This window comes from Hesperophylax consimilis, chromosome 15 (assembly GCF_061612785.1).
Source record: "Hesperophylax consimilis isolate HC1 chromosome 15, BYU_Hcon_1.0, whole genome shotgun sequence".
In the NCBI taxonomy this organism is placed as follows: domain Eukaryota; kingdom Metazoa; phylum Arthropoda; class Insecta; order Trichoptera; family Limnephilidae; genus Hesperophylax; species Hesperophylax consimilis.
The window spans coordinates 23,948,970-23,967,876 of NC_142850.1; the positions used below are offsets into that span (position 1 = coordinate 23,948,970).

Below are 18,907 nucleotides of genomic sequence, written 5' to 3' on the forward strand. Positions count from 1 at the left end.
ATAACACTAGCGTATTCAAGGTGAGGGCGAACTAACGAGCAGTAAAGAGTTTTAAGGGTACTTATATGTTTAAAGTCAGAGGTTAAAGTTAGTTATTTCACATACTTAAATCTGTATGTGAAATAACCCATATAAAATTAACAACATTTTTTTCGAACCCACTATATCTGGGTTCGTTTTCAAGAAGCTTAATTACCACAGAGATCGCAAATTGATTGTTTTCAATTTTCTTCACAATGACTTTCAATTATTGTACACAATAAAACAGTTGAAGATGATTTTTGTAAAAAAAATCGATTAAATGAAACAAAAATTATAACTTTTCTCAGTCAGAAAGTGCTTCAACCTAGAAATAATTCAATTACCCACATACCTATAAAGTAAATTACAGCTAGAGTAACATCTGTCGAGCAGGTGAAATTTAGTTTTTTGTTGGATGTTTTTTACAAGAAAGTCCATTATTTTTGTAATTATTGCATACCTACATGTTTTGTTCTGGCGGGAGTATGATTGTCAATACATAATCGTAATTCAATGATGTGGAAAAATTATACTTAAAGTACTTACGCAGTTCTGTAAAAAATCGTAAGATATATTATTATAATTTTAGAAATTGTGAAGCTGCAAGACAGAAAAAAATTCAGTCGTAACTAGACCTCTTTCTTGCCGGGGAAGTGCTCTGACCACTGAGCTAATTCACCCATATCAATTTAAGTCATTTTTAACAGTATCACACTTCAACTGAGAACTACAAACAATATCTTAATTTTTATTAAAATAATTTTTTGCTGCTATTTTTATGTATGATTACAAGTTTCTTGTCTAGAATGAATATTTCTGTTTCACATCTTTCATTTCATTTCGTCAATGTTGTCTTCAAGGATTAAATATAATAATTTGAGGTTTTACAAACTATAAAAAATATTAAGCCCTTCAAAAGAAGAAATTTACATTTCGTTTTAATTTAGGTCAAACATTTAAACAAAAGAAATAAAAATTTCAAATAAAGAAGTATTAATTAAACTAATTTTAGTAAATAGTTAATAGCTTGTCTGATACAATTTATACTTACCGGATGCAATTTTGAAAACTAAAAGTCCTATCTTACTCATGCACCGACAACCGAAAATGTTATTATGTTAATAGTAGACTCTTCATTTTTAGACCCATAGCTGTTAGAATGTGGGCTCTAGGGCCGAGATGATGGGTTAAAAATCAGATGTACGAGTGCCTAGCGCAAGTACACAGCCAAGGAATTAATATTGCGGTATACAAAATCCAAATTTATTAATCAATTTTATTTTGTTGTTATTACGTTCATTTCAAATCTATGTTTCCTAGTCGTTCTTCTGTCCTGGAAGTCCTGGAAGATAAAGCCCTATGTCAATACAATATTGACGAAATACGTCATCTATGGTAAACGGTAAGTTAGCGGTATTTGTGAGCACGGTTAAAATATGATTCCGACAGTCGGTTGACAAAAGCCGCTACTTTTAGCGCGGACTCCAAGTGTCGGATAAGCTGTCAATATACACGACTTTTTGTCAATATTCTTCTTCTTTCGTATGGTGGGGGAGGGTCAAAGGGGGACATCTAGATCTGCGAGCCATTCTAGGACCTCAGGCGTCGGCATGTGAACCTCATCAATCCCGCCGGGGAATGAATGGAGCAGGCATTCGTTGACCACATGTTCGGTGGTCTGCACCGCACCACATTCACACATCGCCTACTCTAAGGCCCCATAAGTGCATCATGTGGGCACAGCGGCTTTGGGAGCTCATTAACCTATTGATGGGGGATAATGATAATAATAACTTTTTGGATAATATCGTTCGTTACAATACCAATTCGCTTATAAATTCCCTTTTACCACTCATGCACAGTAATTGTAGCTTGAATTTAGTTATCATATTAGTGTGTTTACACCGTATAATCCTTTTTTTTGTATTTAAAGGTACTTGTACCGTAAATAAATAAATATCTCGTATCCCAAGTTCAAATTTCACATGAAACCAGATGCAGAATGAACTCAATACTGCCCAAGGTCCGTGACGATCTCCCGAGAGATTACGACCAGAAACTACTTAAGGTCAGTCATATTGGACAACATTGTTTGGGGTCTTGAATTCTTGCAACCGTTATTGATTAGATACAGAAAATTTAACGTAAATTTTAAACCCTTAGTAATAACTTTTTTGAAGGCAACAAAATGTATTACATATGTCTCATCATGGCTAAAAAGTAATAGACTCTTCTTAAACTATAATAAAACATTTTACCTAACCTTTTCTAAAAATAGTAAAAATAAACCCCCCAATAACCTTAAAATTCGAATACATAACGTTAACTGTAATCAAGAAATATGCTCATCTTGCTTTGAACTCGGAAAAGTTGAAAAGATTAAATATTTAGGTATTGTTATTGATACAAAATTAAATTGGCAGTCACAAATTAATAATACCGTCTGTAAATTAAGATATCTTACATACACATTTTACAGACTAAAAGAAGTGCTCAATGTTGAAAAACTGAAAATTATTTATTTTTCTTTGGTGCAATCTTCACTCATATACGGAATAATAGGATGGGGCGGTGCGCTTCATACACATATCAAACCTTTACAAATAATTCAAAATTATATCACCAAAGTTATGTATAGTCGGAAAAGAACATTTTCAACAGATAAGTTATACAAAGAATCTAAAATATTCTGTCTCCGTAAACTATTTATTTTGCAAACTATGAAATACATCTTTAAAAACAAAAATAAATTCGAAATAAATGAAAACAGAACCAACATTAGAAATAATAATGTATTTTATATTCCCAAACGAACACAAAACAAATGCAAACACACTGCAGTTTCATTGGACCTCGCACTTTCAATCTTTTACCGAAAAATATTCAAGTGATTACTAAACTTCCTCAATATTTAAAAGAATTAAAATTATGGCTTTTCGATACAGCAGTTGAAACTTTTTTTATTTAATTTGTATCAATTTATGTTTCTCATAAAATATTCACCATATATTACACTAAACACTTATAACTTCACTATACACTATTATAAACACTTTTTATACAAACCGCTTAGACAAAATGTAATCTTGTTTTTATTATAATTATTGTTTATTTCTAGGTACAACAAAATAATAATTTAAATATATTACCCACGCACAGGCTGCGCCTTAGTGGGTTCCCATTATTCGTATTGATTTATATAATATTGTATGTAATTAATGTAAAAATTGGGAAAAATAAAGGAATTAAAAAAAAAAAAAAATACCTGGCTATCTTGCTAATTTTCTTTGCCAGAAAGCAAATTCTGAATTTCATCACAAAAGATTATTTATAAGCCTCCTTCCCGTATTTTTTGTTTTGGTTCAAGGTCTGTCATTAAGTCTTCTGCATATTTAAAGATCATCGCCCCAACTTTGTGGTCGTGTTGTAATTAATTAAATAGGTGTATTTAAACAAGAAAAAAACGTCGCCAAAAAGTGTTTACTTATTTCCGGTACAAATGTTTTAATGTTTTATATTCATTTTCTACAGAACATAATTTGCCAAATTATAAAATAAAATTATAACCGTAAAAGGTGTTCGTAAGTAGAACATTTTGAACTTCAAAGCATTTTTATAGGTCTGATACTGTATATTTTCTGGGCTTATAAAAAGACTTGATTAAAAAAATTCTTTCAATTTCAAAGGCTTAGATGTGTTCTACTCGCACTATTTAAAATGAATTGCATCTAAAATAATTTTATACAGTCAAATTTTAAAACCAAATAGATATGTTTTTGCATTACTTGCAAAAAAACGCTACGTAGCCTGGCTGGTCGCATGTAAGTTTTCCTTGCTACGTAGCCTGACCTGTCGCATATGAGTTTTCCTTGCTACATAGCCTGACCGGTGGCATGTAAGTTTGGAAAATTCTTTTAGAGATCCGTGAATTGGAAATATTACATTTTTCCATTGAGAAATGAATACAAATCTATGAACAGACCTGGAGTAAACAGAATTAATGCCTTATTTTACCAAATGAAAGTTTTACTGCCACCTGAAACGATGGCAGAGTTATAAAATTAAGTGATTCCATAACACTTAACACATAAAGTTGAGGTTACTATCATCTGGTTGCAGCGGTTGATATGAGGAAAAGTCGTAACAATAATATACGATACACGATGACTGGGAGTGCGATTATGCCCATATGCGGTCAAAGGCTAGCGATGCAATTGGATGGCGGCAGGAACGTGTTCGCATAAGTCTTATTATGTCATCACTTTCTCCAGTGACCGGAGAAAACAAGTCCAATTCTATAATCTTATCACATTCGATGCCAATAACCACATTAGCATGATTAAAACAACGAAACAAATAAATAACACCGACCTTCCCACGGCCGTTCACTTTCGCTTAATTAAAAAATAGTTTCATCACAGATTTTACGTTTTTAAATATTTAGATAGTCTTTCTTTGATTACGCTGGATTTTTATGCGTCGGGTATTTTCCATTAAAACATATTTTCAATTACAAGTACACAATAATATAATTGTGACTAAAGCATGAAGCAAAATATATTTTTCAAAAAACCTTTTTCCCAAAGGGCTGCATTTGGTACCTGTTTTATTTGTTTCAAGCAATAAACCTTATTATATAACCAGAACTATCGAGCAGCTCTACTCTTCGGTTATTGGATAATGATACCGTTAATAACCAGATTAATAAAACTGGGACGGCTGCGGCTCCGCTGGGCAAAACGTGTGGCAAGGATGGACGGGCAACCACGAAATTGGCTTCTCTATAATAAGCAAAGGAGTGTTGGGAGGAGACCTGTACTTAGATGGCTGGACGGTGTGGAGATAAACGCCGCATATTTGACCGTAAGGAACTGGAGAGAGTGAGAGCAAGAACCCGATAAGCGACCAGGACCCTACTACGATATCTAGAGTACCTGCAAGGGAACGTGAAGACCAGAAGAAAATTTCCCAAAAACGTATATATATTTCAATTTCATTGCGAGAAATCTCTCATTTTCAATATTTTTGTACATTAGATACTATCAGAAAGTTTTGTTTCTATTACTTCAGTTTTAAGTTTTACTTGATACGTGTTGAAGTTTGAATTAAAATTAGGTTTATTTCTGGCAGCTAAAATTTTATGTGATGCGTATTGTAGAATATAAAAATTGGGTTTTATTTCTAACAAAATCCCATTTGGAAAGTCAATTTGCAAATGAGCCGCATCTTTCATTGCTTTTCCTCCGTCGACATTCCGCGTAAATAAAATGCAATTTTCGTATTGCAATGCATTCAACTGAGTGGCAAGGCGCCAAAAGATGAATCGACAGGCATCAAAGATGGTATATGGACCATTCATTAACCACAAGCTATTAGGCAACATTACTGGGAGCTTTGAACTAAATTGGTGCATTTAACATTGCGGGCATAATCGCCAGATCGGCATCTCAGATCTTGTCATCAAATGCAGCATTCGCGTGCCATACACCATTAATAAATTATTCTTGGGCAAGCGTATTTGCGTTTCGGCTAAATGTCGTTTATAGAAAGACTCGTTATCCCGGAAGGCTTGGATTTGTTTTAAATCTGTGTTCAAGTGGTTTATTATGATTCTTGGTAATTGCTTCGTTTGCTGTTTTGCAGAAACTAAACAAATAAGTCTACACATGTTCTGAAATTAGCTTGGAATTCGGCAACGCTTACGGATTCCTTCCACTGGTCGCAATAAGGATAAGATTAGCCCGAATTACGCAAGAAAAAGACTTTATTTTATCCAGTTTTACAAGCTCAGGTCCAAGATTTTACGTGTTGTAGTTTTTCATTTTTTTATTTGATACAATAACTTTACGTATGTTAAAACATTTTTTGATAATGTGGACCTCAATGGGTGCTTTACCCTTGATGAGATGAATTTTACATTTTAATAATAAAAATTTAATTTAATTTTTAAAAATTTTAATTTACATTTTCTCAATAAAAAATAATGTGAAATTAAATAAAATACAATAACAAAGGCGGTAGTGAACAAAAGAAATCGGAAAATATTATGAGGTACGGTTGTACTTACTTACTGTTGTTAATGATGTGTGTATTGTAACGGAATTATGTTTTACGTTTATGTATTTTAATCTTTTAGTTAAAAATATTGTAATATTGCCTTTTTTGTTGCTCCATCTTTTTTATTATCTCGTTTGTTAATCCAACTTTTAATTTTGTATGTGAAATGTTTTTTGTTTTCCTCCTTTTTATGTATTATCTGGTGAAAGATTTTTGAATGCTTTTATTCGGGTGTTTGTGGTTTTTTTCCAAATTTGTCCAAAGCTTGTGTTTTCCGTCGGAGTTGTGTTTTTTCTACGCTTGTCTAACTAGTATATTAATGATAGTTTGTGTTTATGGAAATTAGATTTTTGGTGAAAATGTAGTTTAGTGTTTAAATTTTTCTTGAATCAAAATTTAACGCTAAAAATGATTCTTAAGTTGTAAATCAGGCAGTTCAAAACTTTTTTTTTAATTTGGTTAGGTAACATATTTTTAAAGTTTGATTTAACCCACATAAATTAGGCAAAGATGTGTTCTGCTCACAGAATTCCATACCCAATATAGCTGGGTGGGTATTATTTTGAACCATACAAAAATCATGATTGATTTCACGAAAAAATGACTGATTGCATTAATTTAATTTTTGTTGAAAAGCTTTTTTTCAATTAAGTAGGTACTTTTTCTTTGCTTACAAAGCACATAAATATAATATAAATTAGGGTTACTCGTTTGCATCATATTGTTGCGCAAGTATTAACATCTACAAATTAAAAAGATTTATGGGTCTTTAATGGCGTTTTCATGTTTCTAAGCCTCTTATGCGATGTGTAAATATTGTAAGGAAACCGTTAGTTGTTAGTTGGCAAAAAGCGCTCGGTATAAAGGCTATTACATCATCGTTAGCTTATGCGTGTCCTATCTAATATTGTTACAGGCTACCAAATAGCTCTCAGGCAGTAAGTGCTAGCAACTCATTAGTTGTTGGATAAAGCAGACGTTTGCAATCATTATAATGTATTTTACTTTGTAGCTGACGTTGCAAAACCAAGCTCAATTCAATTAGTTCTTTGTGTGAAAGCTTCTGCTTCTGTTTCACATTTTATCGCCGTTATGTTTGGTAAGTGTTGATCCAAATAAGATTTAATTTATATTATTTTACACTACACAACAATCCCACTCTGTCAGATAAAGGCATACGCGATGAACAATATTTCTGGCAAAATTAAGTGACACTTTGTGGTTCGCCTCAAAACAATGGTGGATCTATTCCAGTGAACACCATTATCAAACAAATATAATAAAATGATTTATTTTTTGGAATAACTTGAGAGAAACCACAAATTGTAATATTTAATTATTGAAGGAAATATTAGCAATTCTTAAACGATATTTTTAAAAATAAAAATAGGAAAACGGTACGATACCGGCAAGGCGAGGGTTCTGGGTTCAAGTCGATTTTTCTGTTTCAAACTATCGTTCAAGAATCGCTAACATTGTCTTCAATAATCAAAAAATAATATGAATATGTATTTATAAATAATATAGTATGTTTTTAACATAAGGAGTGGCATAGTGAATCAACTCGTATGGTGTGTTAACATTAATAAGTTTAACTCAGTTTCATTTTTTTTTTTTCATATTTAATGGTTTAGTCGTTTATAAAAAAACTCGATATCCTGGAAGGCTTGGATTTGTTTTCACAATTAGAAGTTACCTATGGAATTTTGTTTTTAACATTTTAATTGATATCTTTTTACGGAAATTATGATACGAGTTGAAAATACTTAAAACCTAGACATACAAGACAACTCTTGACTGATGGTGTTTTTCTATGTTTCAGAAAACAGTTATTCTGATAAGATGACCACGACCTAGGACTGATAGCCCCAGCATCCAGCAGATTGTCTAACAGTTCCGCAATCATCTTGACATGTGGCCAACACATTATTTGAATACGCACTCGGCGAACTCGAACCAATTTGTTACCCTTGACGAGAACTGTTAGCGACATATCAGACTAATCAATGTCATTTAAATAAACCAAATATTCCCATAGACCTGCCAGAGATACTCTCAGTATCGCCCTGAACCATCAGAATCTAGGTAAATATTTCGGTTTATTTGGCTAAAATACACTTGAAGTGATAAGTAAAATACACTTTAAGTGAATTCCTTTTAGCTTTATCACATTGCCTCGATTTCCCGCAAAACAAGATAAGAAAATCTGGGAATAAATATTATTTCTCCGCTGCGGTAGATAAAAGGATTGGAATTGTGCTATGAACTCAAAATAATATTATTTATAGTGCGAGAAATTCAACCACAACTTCTGCTGAAAATATCATTTTAAAAGTAGTTGGGGGCAGGGTATGGGTACATTTATTGGATAACCAACATAGGTCAGCTGCCATAGGTCACCTCAAGTGGTTCGCTACATTTGGTGACTTAGCAGGGGTGGCCGGGTTCATGGGAATAGGTTTGTCTGGGTCTTGACGACAAATGCGTCTGCCCACCAAGTGGCCGGATCAGCAGAACTCTCCCAGAACATCGCCTTCGGGAGGGATGGATTCATATGTTAGTCACTCCTGAACACACTGATCTACAGATTCCTACCCGTCATACCTTTTTACTTCCCAGAACTTCCTCCTCTTCCTTTCCTAAAAAAAACCCTCCACACAACATCTCCAAAGATGACTTAGGCCCTGAAGAGAATTATTTTCCTCAGGGCCTCCCGTGTTGAGTAATGTAATTACCTTCTATTTGCATCTACGTAATGTGAACAAACTTCCTTCTAGAGCTTGTATTAATTTTATACTATCTGTCATCATTTTATGATCAAATGCAACAGCAAATTGTTATTTTATTTTAAATTATTACTGCTATTTGATTCTGCTTGCATTATGTGACATGTAATTACTGTGTATGATTTATTTATACCGTGGATATTAAATAAACACTAAAAACTCACAACATAGGTTAAAAACAAAACTTTAATACAACCGACAAATTTATTTACGTCCGCGCACAAAACAATATGAAAAAAATATTTTCCATTAGTAATATTATAATTGTAGCTAGGTACGTATATAGTTTTTCAGAAAGATAACCATAATTTAATCTTTCTTTTGATCATTTTAATATTTTTCACAAAAAAACAGCGTTATTACCCATTTATTATAATAATTCTTTGATTTACGCGGTTAACGATAATATTGTTTACATCGATTATTATTTTGTTTAGCCTTGTTGGCGGGATGATAGTCAGTTAGCGGAGTAGCCCTACCACCACAAGGTCAGGTTTGCGGTCACGAAGTTAACCGTCGACACACAATGCTGGCAATTCCTACATACAGTACACACTACACCTCACCCGGCATACAGTTTGTGCGCAACCAATGTTATCATCAGATTGTAATGTGTTAATCCTGATAATATATGATGTTAACTCATTTTACGATCTAAACCAGAGTCAAAGTTTTCCACTAAGTGCAGTCAAAGATAATAGGAAACAAGATTATATGAAACCGCCAGCACAAAAGTATCGCCAACATCGTATAGATCTACGCACAGCGGCGCGCCGCCCCTTTTCCTTTCTTCAAACCAAACGCATAACTTTCATTGGCTCTACTGGGCATAAGTCCGTGCAATTTGGTCGTAGCTCGGCAACAATCGACACACATCCATGCCATATTTGACGATTATGCCGAAACCTGTTGGCGTGCTGTTCTAAATGAAAATTATAAATAAACAAGGTAACAGTATTATTTGACATTTTTTTTAAGTATCAATATTAGTTGTCAAAAGTCAGATTAATTTTGTAGGTACCCTTGGAAAAGTAAGACGAATTCCTCGTCTTACTTTTTCAGATCACTTTTTCAGATCACTCGTTTCCTTTAATTAATTTATCGTAACGATGAACTTTTTTTATCCGTCAGTTAATTTCTCGGTTAATTGTTAATTAGAGCGCTTTCTAAATAGAATAACCGCGTGTGGCGAAGAGAATTCCAGCGGAGAATCGGTTTGCTACCGGTTCGAACAAATATCCGGAGATTGCCAACTGGACAAAGGAAGTATCTAAATAAATGTCTAATTTAGCAAATACGATAATAAATCAACATATATTTTGTATGAAAATAATACTGGTTCTTACGCACTACCCGAAAACTTTTTAATAACCTAACATAACCTAAACTTTTCAAGATTATGAGAAAATGAAGATGAAAAATTTCATTGTGGGTTGCCAACGATTTATACCACATCCCTCAATTGAAGCTAACCTGGCAACGTTCGTGCGAGTGCATCAATACACAGATAAGGCAGCTACATGAATGTAAAAGTAGGTAAACACTGAATCTTATCTTCTTTGAGTAGGTACCTACCCACTGTATGAGTTATAATGTGTAGGAGCATTCTACAGATAAAGCATAAAGAAGGAATTCTATGAGTAACAGTAAAAGAGATTTGCCAACATAGATAGCGTTTGGTGGCCCGGAGGAAGGCACTTGATAAACTTGTAACACGAGTTTAGCCACCCGTTGTTAGTTCGACGTCAGATTAAAGGACACGATAAGCGGAACTTCCGCTTGGGATCGATAAATCCTAAACATTATCACATTTAATCATTCGAACACGTAAATATATAATGTTCGTTCTATCTATTTGAAATTGTAACTGTTTAAAATATATATAAATACATATATTATGTATTTCGCGTTTCTTGTCCTAACTAAAAACACTAATGCAGTACACACATTTCTTAGAACGGGTTGTTTCACAGAATTTGATCAATCTACCAAATTTCAACGTTTATTTTCGAGTTCTGTGAAAGTCCTATTCAAGTTCTGTTATTATATCATTATAGACACAGAACTGAAATAATAACAGAACTTGAAAAAATCTTTCACAGAACTTGAAAATTAACTTTGAAATTTGAAGAATTGTTTAAATTCTCTAAAACAACCCGTCCTGAGATTTGAAACGTTTCAACTATCGTAAGTTTGAAGAAACTAAAGTCCAGACAGTTAATAAGTTTGGAAATCGGGTCCAAAAGCTCTGACTACCACATAAGCTGAAAGTGATGAAAGAGCGATATCCAAAACTCTTCATAAAGCCATATCCATTAGTTCACGATAATCAATTCATATATCAGCAAAAAAATGTAGCTATGGGAAGATTGAAAGAACCAAAGCTAACTTCAAAGATATCTACAGTGTTTAGAAATCGCGGTTTAGGATTTGAGGCGCTAAAGATTGCAATAGACTAAAACTTGAACCTTGATCCTTGAACCAGGATTGAAAAAGAACTCAGTAGGGTTCAGAGCAAAATTCATATCATCTCAAAGTCATATCCGTGAATATGGATAAGTTTGTCTATGGCTTAAATATATAGAAAACATAGACTTATAACCCTAATGTTTAGAGGTTCATCGTACCAAAAGTGTCAAATTTAATATAAACATTATTTTTCATTATTGTACTAATTTGTATCACACGTAATCTAATTTTTTTATGCAGTTAATCAAACAAATTTGAATCTATTTACAGCACGCGACTTCTGTAATCACAAAATAATTTTGTAATTCCTCATTCAACATTTTATTAGAATAGCCAAATATTAAGAAGAAAAAGTTATGACATATTTCTACCTGTGTAAAGCTTTCTTATTTCTTTTTAGCCAAGTATTATAAATTAGAAGATAGGGAATATTGAAGAACAGACCGTTTAGTAAAACAACCAATAATAATTGCTTGGCAGATGAAAAATCTCCGAATTTTCACGAATAATATAATACAATGTGTAGTTATTTTGTAAAAAATGTATCCGCAATCATCGTCCTTCGTCGAAGTAATTAAATTCCGGGTAGTAATACAATATAAATATTACTAAAATAGTGAAAAAAATCATAAATATCTAACATTAGGTAATAAATGTAAATGGCTTTGTGCAGATTCCGTTTACGGAAACTTTGATGGTGAAAGAGAAACTGTTTCAAATTACTTCAAAAAATGTTTCGCATAGTAAAAACAACTAGTAGCTGGTAAAAATATGTTAATCTTGTTGCGAGGCAATAAATCATGAGTTTCTTTATGACGATTCCCGATAAAAAATGTTCAAGATGCAAAAAGATACAAAAAGTACCTAAGTTTCCGTCTCTGCATGTTTGTGTTTCACATATAGTTCTTTGTGGTACACAAAAAATCAATATCTTAAGAAATTAGTAATTAGAAAACACCCTGTAATAGAGAATAACACAAGAAGTGCCTTATGTGCCAGATATTGTACCACTCCATAGAATAAAGAATACAAGAAATGCAATGTGGACGTGTTTTGTGATCCAAAGATAAACCAAATTTGGGCCTATTTTCTATAGAAAACTGTGTTTCACCTTGATTACGGAATTCAAATGGGATGGCGATATACAATTTCAAGCAAGTGTAAGAGAGACACACTGCGTGTAAAATTGTGTAAATTCAAAAGGTACTAAATTTGTTTCCATTCAATTTTATATGGAAGGCACTTCTAGTTTTCTTCTTTGTTCTATGGAAAACATGGTCCGATCATAGATTGATTTATGACCCGGTTTTATAGTGGAGACTCATTTTAGTATCGCCCTGGTGTAAGACTACCAATTCAGAATTGGAACGTTGCTTTAAATGGCTTTAGCCATGTTCACCTTCCTCTTCCCCATCTCCTTCCCCTCGCGACTATTTATAGACGGTTGAGAACAGTTAGGACTCTTGCGCAGTATTCCAATTTTAAAAAAGCCAATCAATATTTTCCTTCAAACTATTAAACAAGCGCATAATTTTTCCTGACATTTGTATTTTTCAGGTCAACGCTTCATAAATTACTCATAACTCCCCCGAAAGGTTTGACCTCATTTGGCACTTACAAAATTATACTAGAAGAACGAGGGGCGATCGCCTATATACCAATAATCATGTAACCCACCTACCTGTTATGTGGGGTTTAGGGCTGACCAAAGGTGCGTGATAAAGCCAGTTTAGATTATTAAGCCGATATCGGTCAAGTAGGTACCTACTGAACTGGGTAGGTACCTAGTACTTATCCTGTGACCTGCGACTACCTTAGACGAGCCCGAAAACATTGATTTTTTCCAGTATTTTTTGGTCAATGATTCATTGGATTTAGTTGATTCATAGTCGCGGGAGATTTTATCGAATGGTTTACCGAACTATATTATCATAAATACGTTAAGGTTTTTTAACTTATTATATGCAATTGCAATAGAAAATACTTTATTTCCAACACATTCACTTGAATACGTCGGTGCAGGCAATCCTAGTGAAGTGTTCTCGAAGAAAGCGGTATAAATTGCCATTTTCGGTAATTCATTCGCACGCTAACCCTACACTCCACTTCCACGACAGTGCACATAACTGAACAGAATTGAAACATTTATTTTTAGACTAGCTGACGTGTACCCGGCGTTGCTAGGGGTTGTAAATAATTTTGAGTAAAGTTTTGAGGTTATGAATTCTAGGATAAACATTGACTTTCCTCTATTTTCTCTAAGCGATAATGAAAACCCTGTCAAAATCCGTTACGTAGCTTAGAAGAACAAAGCGCACAAACAGACAGACACGGATAGCGACTTTATTTTATACTTAGAGATTACATATTACCGTTTTTAGCCGTTTTTTTTTTTACCGTTACCTAGTTCAAAAAAAAAATTGTTTTGGTCGTAGATCGGCGACATTCGACGCGCTTTCATGCCACATCTCCCTCTGCATCTATTATCTATGATTGCAATCATCAAGCTTAGCAAATAAATTATAAATTCATATTTTACCAATATGATAGTATCGCCTAATTGTTTATATTGCTAAGCACGTTTCCAGAAATGGCTTCCTTTGCTTATCATCCGGTAAAAAATGGCGATATCTGCAACGCTCGTGATTGCAATGCACAATGCATAAATAAATAATTAAATTCAAAATCAAATATGAATTCCACCTATTGTTTCTGTCATAGATCTCGCCGCCTTCCCATTATTTAATTTAAATAAAAATTTTCGAGATTAAAATTAAAAGAGAGTTTTAAGCGGTTATAAGTTATAAGTGTTATAACATCATAACTTCTTATGACTTATTGAACCTTCCTGGAAAGATTAGACAATGGTCATTGGACATTCATAAAACACATCATTGCACATAAAATGCAGTTATCTAACATTTAAAAAAGTTTAATTTAATTCCTACTAGGTACCAATTCAACTGTACCTATTTGAACCGAGGACAAACTCAGATATTGGATTAAAATATGATATTAATAAATATATCATACCTACTTCAAAAGCATGTTTAAATGCTAAACTACCTTCGTTATGACTGAATTTATTATTTTTTGCCAATTACATTCAGCTCAAAAATATATCGTTCAATGTCTACAACCTACAAATCATTTCACCTTGTATCGATTAAAAACTGGTTTACAATCAAAATATAAACACAATAAAATAAATAGTACGCTTACCGACAGAGAAAAGTTCGACGTAATCCAAATCCTGACCGAAAACTTTCGACTAAAATATATCTTTTAATATTGTATAACTTCTAACAATAATTATTATTCCTTATAACAATCAACAATAAATGTTTTTCTGCTCAATTCGTAATTCTTTCAAACGTTAACAATTGACCGACCACAGCGCAAATATTTGTGGTTTTAAATTTTAAAATAAAAGCGAATGTTCCAAAATATGTTCAACTTAGCACAATCGAAATGTTCAATAGTAAGATAAACACTACGCAAAAAGTCTGATTATTTTGAACTTTCTTTGGGAATTATATTAACTTTTTTATTAGTTGGCGTCGTTCGAGAGAAAAATTCTCTTTTCTTCGAGCTGGTTTACGATGCGCGCGCACTTATCGGCGATATTATTATCACGAAGCTGTTCGGTTGAGGCGACCTCCCAGCGCTATTGGCGGATGTGAACTGGGAATTGGGAATTGAACTGAGGGAGCAGAGAACGAACGAAGCGGAAAGTGTTCGCGAAACGGCTGTCATGGCGCAAACATGTCAAACTGTGGATTCTTATATTTATTTATTTCATCCAATTATTAATTAGTTTTAATAATTAATGGTTTCCATTAAAATAATATAGATGATTTTAGAATATATTATATTCTCTACAGTTTGATTTACTACTTGATTTAACCCAAGAAATTATTTATTAAATTCATTAGAAACGAAAACATAATTACATTAATTACAAATAATAATCTATGCAAACTTTGGAAAGATTCAAGTATGTGGGTAAATAATATAGATATTATTATGCATACGTACTCACATACTGAAATAAGGATTCAACGCTATTTTTTTATAAATCCCTACTTACGTAGATATTACATATGTAGGTTATGTTTTTTCATCTGACCTAACCTAACCTTACCTACATAAGCAACTTTTCAAAATGATTTCTGATATTTAAATACCTACCTACCAAATAAATTGTTTTTATTATTGAACAAATGAAATATATGGAACATACAATATGGCGTCAGAAAGTGACAGGAATTGTGATGATTTGGAAAATTGAGGCAAAAAAGCTGTGCAAATAATGTGCTCATAGTACGAGCAAGTGGGGAGTTTTTTCTAAAGCAAACAAACAAACATTTTCTACTTCATGGTCAGGATAACATACCTATTCACACATATCCATTATACACACATACAGGATTTCAAGTCTACCTCAGTCTAACAAAATGATAAATAAACGTTGTTGATATATCCATTTTCCCCGGATATTTAGAAAATCCCATTATCAGTTTCCAGATATATGCAGCGGTTAGATATCGGCAAGAACCGAAAATGTTTCTTTGGATCTAAATTTTTTTATTTATTCACGCAATAATTCAAAAATTTTCTCAACACTTTGAAAATCCCAGTTCGTATGAAGTAGAAAGATGGCAAATATACATTTTCCTTTGAAAATTCAAATTAGGAATAGATCGCTGACGCATAATGTTCGACGTTTGAATTCGTGATGCACTTTTCTATTAATGCCCCATTATTATTTTTTTAAATAATCATAATTTTTTTTCTTCATCGCGTTCGTTTTTCGCTTGATTGTAAGTTGCAAGGCTTCAAAGACAAAATCAAATGTTTGTGAAACGAATTAAAAAATTAACTACAGCATTGTACAAGTAGGTTTTTCAGGCAGTCAAGAGAGGACCCATGAATAAACCAATCACAGAGAAACTAGCAAACGAACGTTTTTTAAGGCGATGCACTACGTCGTCTAATATTTTAAATTGGGCCGCTATCAATAACAACAACAAAAGGTTTAAATTCCCGCTTAACCACCATCCGCCTGTTTTGATTTATGCAAGAAAAAAACATGGCCAAAAAGTGTCTTTTATTTTATTTTGTGGATGTTCAGGCATAAATATTTAATTTTTTTTCGATCATTTTATAAATAACTTAATTTGCCACATTATACAATAAAATCATAACCGAAAATGGGTTCTTAAGTAAGAGATTTTGAACTTTAAAGCAGTTTTCATAGGCCTTTACACTATTTTTTTCTGGGCTTATAAAAAGTCTTAAAAATACTAGATTATTTCAAAGGCCAATGTGTATTCTACTCGCAGTATTTAATTAAAGCATCTGAAACATTTCTAGGCGACCAAATTTTCAAACCAAAAACACATGATTTTGCATTACTACGTATGGCATCGCCTTAAATCGAATTTAAGTACGCATCGACGTCCCAGAGCAAACTCGTTTTGCCCATGTAACAACAATACAATATCAATGCCCCCATCTGCACGGACACATTCAAAAAACAGGAAAGCACTTGAAAATTTGATTTAGGTAGGTAGGTACTGAAAGAATATTTTAGAAAACTTCCAGTCATGTAGTTACCTACTTACCTGTGTTCCGTTTTCATTAGAACTCCCAGGTCATTGTTAGAATGTTTGATGTAGATTACATACAGCACAGATAGACAAGACTGGTCGCACTATAATAATGTGTACATATTAAATAATTCAGAAAGAATATTTTTAATTCAGTATGTTTTTATCGAGTAGCAACAAAGACATACGGTAGGCCGTATTTGGGCCAACAATGGACGGATTGAATTACAATTTCGATACGTGGCGGGTAGGTACCTGCCGAACTAATTGGTGCCCAGCTGCTTCATAAATTCTTGCACTAATAGATTTTTTCAAAATTTTATGTTGTTGACAACACCGGATTCAAGATGTCTGTGCAGTAGGTATTTGAACATATTGTTTAATATAATATTTGTGTTTTTTACAATAAATATACAATGTTTACAAGTCATACTGTTTTAATTTATACTACACTTCCATTAAAAGCATTTGCTTGTGGATGAAAGAGGAGTGTACAATTTGCGAAAAAATAATATAACTTGGTTACAAAGTAAAAAATAATTACGAAATTGAAACCATACAAATTGTTGTATTTGGATAGAAGATATTAATATGAAAAATGTAGGCACGTTAGGTGGAATATATATAAAATTTATTTATTATGCTGCGTATACATATGCGAACTGAAGAGCGAGCCGAGCCACGAATTATGGGAAAGGAACGTCACGAAACGCTGCTTGCGGTTGCTTCGTTCCTTTTCCATAATTCGAAAATCGGTTCTTGATTCGATTCGTACGTGTATACGTAGATTACATATTCCTTGAATTTTGTTTTTGCATAGTTTGTTTTAAGTACATAAGTACCTACCTCTAATCGCATCACGATCAAGTCAGGAAAAAGTTATCGTAAAACTTACGTTGTAACAACTTATTTGTAAATTGTAACAGGCCCGTAACTTATCTGTAACTTGTTTGTAACTTTTATTCCTGCTTCTTTGTTTACCGCCATGAACAATTATTTTCTTCTGAAGTTTCGCAGTATAAGCGTGAAAAACGATGATTGGCAGCCGTTCGTGATGAATGTCATGTTAATTATGCTTTTAATCTCAGAATAAACACACGGACGTGTGTTTTACAAATAATAATGTGAATATGGTAGATTCATTCAACGAGGAAAACACAACGCAATACCATACACAGAAAAAAATATAAGTACTTACAACATTTTGTGATTATCAAATAATAATGATGTCATTAGTATGCCGAAGTCACACTTGTCTAATCGACAGGCAGGGCGCGTCCGCGGAAGGTGTGAACGTGCCTTTGGAACACCGAAACTTTTACGAACAGGGAATTTCAAAAATGGAATGGAATAATGTTTTATTTTTTTGAAGTGAAACTTCTTTAGGCGCGTAATGGATTTTCGGGGATGGAGTAAAACCGAGTCAGGATCGACACGAAAATGCGGGTACCCCCACCACCGCTCACCGTTCACTGTCCCTCTCTCACCATATGCGCTTGTTGAGGTGGGGGAGCCGCTCACGAACGTTTTGCTTTGAGTTACGAGCGAGATACGAGTTCGGTTTAGCAGGTCGGCCGGTAGCGCACTTGCGCGGCCACGCCCACCACGGCCAGTGAATCAGTTAGCAGCGTGCTCCCGCTGTGATAAGTTGTGTTCGCGTTTTGTGTTGCGTTTACATTTACATTTATAGTTGTAGTTCATTTAATTAATTCATTTAATTTTTGATGAAATGAAAATAGAGAGAGAGGAATACTAGAAGTTTCACTTCTGTCTTGCGTAGGCTTGACACACCCACTTTTTTTATTTGTCTATGTTCCTCACGGCAGCCTTTAAAGCCCCGTAGTAAGCGTTCAAAGATGGTTTGAAAGGGCGATATATAAATACCAATGTTAGAGGTTAGAATTTTAGAATTATCCAAAATGGTGAAAATATTTAATAAAACACGACTCGTTTGAAATAGAG

General features: G+C 33.4%; 1 protein-coding gene across 2 annotated transcripts in view; it reads right to left on the reverse strand.

Annotated features, from left to right (window-relative positions):
• Spec2 (CDC42 small effector protein Spec2) overlaps positions 1 to 15,002 on the reverse strand; it is a 62,311-nt gene extending 47,309 nt beyond the window's left edge. Inside the window, exon 1 of one of the 2 annotated variants that reach the window (XM_089640370.1) lies at positions 14,556 to 15,002. The gene's annotated coding sequence lies outside the window, so the exon portion shown is untranslated. The remainder of the gene's footprint in view (positions 1 to 14,555) is intronic. The other variant, XM_089640371.1, reaches the window with a different exon arrangement.
• Between the last annotated feature and the right edge of the window lie 3,905 nt (positions 15,003 to 18,907).